Below are 3042 nucleotides of genomic sequence, written 5' to 3'. Positions count from 1 at the left end.
GGATTACTTGGGGTAGGGGGCAAGCAAAAAAAAGGGAAAACAAAACAAGGAAAGGGGGGGCGCTAACCGGCCTAGAGTCCCTCTGGGACTCGGCCTAGAGCGAGGGAGGCAGCGGCCTGGCACTCTGCCTGGCACGCGCGCTGGCTGGGGAGGCGGCCGGCTGGCTGGGCCTTTGGCCCGGCTGGCCTTGGTCCTTTTTTCTTAACTGGATTCGCGAGCAGAAAACAAAAGAAAACTAAACTAAACGAACTCCAAAATTACTAAAGTAAATTTTTCCCGACTCCTAAAAATGAGCCGAACAAAATGAACTTTACTCCGGACCTAGAATGCAATTTTTGAAAACGCACATTTTTCCTATCCAAAAAAGCAAACAAAACTCCGGCAAAACCAAAATTTGATTTATTCATTAAATCTTCATTTTTCCTAAATTTGGGAAAGTCATATTATTCCCTCTCTCATTATTTTTGATATTGGAAAAATAATTGAAGATGAAATAAAATAAATCAAATGATCCTCTTTTCAAAATTTGACAAAACTCAAATATGAAAATAACGAAATCTCCAACTCTCTCCGAGGGTCCTTGAGTTGCGTGATATTTCTAGGATCGGGCAAAATGCAAGAAAATATGCTATGCATGATGATCTAGTGTATAACATTCCAAATTGAAAATTTGGGATGTTACAAACCTACCCCCCTTAAGATGAATCTCGCCCTCGAGATTCGGGTTGGCTAGAAAATAGGTGAGGGTGGTCCTTGAGCAAATCTTCTTCTCTCTCCCAGGTGGCTTCATCCTCTGAGTGGTGGTTCCACTGAACTTTGCAAAACTTGATAACCTTGCTGCGAGTAACTCTGCTAGCATAATCGAGAATCTTGACTGGCTTCTCGTCATATGTTAAGTCGTCCTTCAACTGAATCGCTTCGAGTGGCACGGTATCTCTTAGCGGTACCTCCGCCATCTCGGCGTGACATTTCTTCAGCTGAGAAACATGGAATACATCATGAACTCCTGACAGTCCCTCTGGTAATTCCAACTTATAAGCGACTTCTCCCATACGTTGCAAGATCTTATACGGTCCAACAAAACGCGGTGCTAACTTTCCCTTAACTCCAAAGTGCTTAACTCCTTGAAGTGGGGATACTCGGAGATAAACTCTGTCTCCGGTTTCGTAGACTGTCTCCTTGTGTTTAGAATCTGCGTAGCTCTTCTGCCTGGACTGGGCTACCTTGAGCCTCTCGCAAATCAACTTAACTTTCCGTTCAGACTCCTTAATCAAATCTGGTCCAAAGAATTGACGGTCTCCAACTTCGTCCCATGACAACGGTGTCCTGCACCTCCTTCCGTATAAGGCTTCGAAAGGTGCCATCTTCAAACTGGTTTGGTAACTGTTGTTATAAGAAAACTCCGCATACAGCAAGTTATCGTCCCAACTAGATCCATAATCTAGTGCACAAGCTCTCAGCATATCTTCCAAAATCTGATTGACTCTCTCGGTCTGTCCATCCGTCTGTGGGTGAAAAGCTGTGCTGAACTCCAGTCTGGTTCCTAAAGTTTCATGCAACTGATTCCAAAACTTTGAAGTAAATTGGGTTCCTCTATCTGATACGATACTCCTCGGAACTCCATGCAAACAAATGATCCTAGTCATGTATATCTTTGCCAACTTAGCACTGGTGTAAGTGGTCTTAACTGGAATAAAATGTGCTACCTTTGTCAAACGATCAACTACTACCCATATCGAGTCATAGCCTGCTTTCGTCCTGGGTAGTCCTGTGATAAAATCCATGCCTATCTTATCCCACTTCCATTCGGGTATCTGCAATGGTTGTAACAATCCTGCTGGCTTCTGATGCTCTGCCTTTACTCTCTGACATACGTCACAAACTGCTACATATGCTGCAATATCCTTCTTCATTCCGGTCCACCAGAATGTTTCCTTCAAATCCAAATACATCTTGGTATTCCCTGGGTGAATCGAATACGGTGAATCATGTGCCTCTTGCAAAATCAACTTCCTGATCTCCGGGTCATTTGGCACATAAACACGGTCCTCAAACCATAGGGTATTGTGCTCATCCTCACGAAATCCCTTTGCTTTTTCTTCGCTGAATTTCTCTTTTATAGCAGCAATCTCCTTGTCAGATTTCTGAGCTTCTCTGATTTTATCCATCAATGTTGACTGAATCTCCAATGCTGCTACATAGCCTCTCGGAACTATTTCCAAACATAGCTCACGAAGGTTTTCTGCTAACTCCTTGGGTATTTTCCCCGTCACTAGGGTGTTGACATGGATCTTACGGCTCAATGCGTCAGCTACTACATTAGCTTTTCCGGGATGGTAATGCAATCTCATGTCATAATCCTTGATGAGCTCCAACCATCTCCTTTGTCTGAGGTTCAACTCCTTCTGCGTGAAAATGTACTTCAAACTCTTGTGATCCATGTACACCTCACAATGATTTCCAATGAGGAAATGTCTCCATGTTTTCAATGCATGCACTACGACTGCTAACTCCAAATCATGCGTGGCATAATTCAACTCATGAGGCTTCAGTTGTCGTGAAGCATACGAAACAACTCTCCCTTCCTGCATAAGCACTGCTCCAAGTCCTCGACGTGAAGCGTCGCAATACACCTCATAATCCTTGGTCTGATCTGGCAAAATCAATACTGGTGAGGTAACCAAGCGTTTCTTCAATTCCTGGAAACTAGCCTCACATTCCTCAGTCCAATTCAACTTAGTATCCTTCTTCAACAATTCAGTCATAGGCTTTGCAATCTTTGAAAAGTTCTCAATGAACCTCCAGTAGTATCCTGCGAGTCCAAGAAAACTCCGGATCTCTCCAACTGTCGTTGGCGATTCCCATTCGGTTACGGTCTCAACCTTAGTGGGGTCAACTGCTATACCTTCTCCAGATATAACGTGTCCGAGGAATCCAACTTCCTTCAACCAAAACTCACATTTGCTGAATTTGGCTTATAACTGATGTTCCCTTAGTTTCTCCAAAACCAAACGCAAATGTTCCTTATGCTCCTCTTCATTC

The sequence above is a fragment of the Triticum dicoccoides genome, chromosome 6A (genome assembly GCF_002162155.2).
Source record: "Triticum dicoccoides isolate Atlit2015 ecotype Zavitan chromosome 6A, WEW_v2.0, whole genome shotgun sequence".
In the NCBI taxonomy this organism is placed as follows: Eukaryota; Viridiplantae; Streptophyta; class Magnoliopsida; order Poales; family Poaceae; genus Triticum; species Triticum dicoccoides.
The sequence above is the reverse complement of the archived record's forward strand: the minus strand, read 5'-3'. Positions refer to the sequence as shown.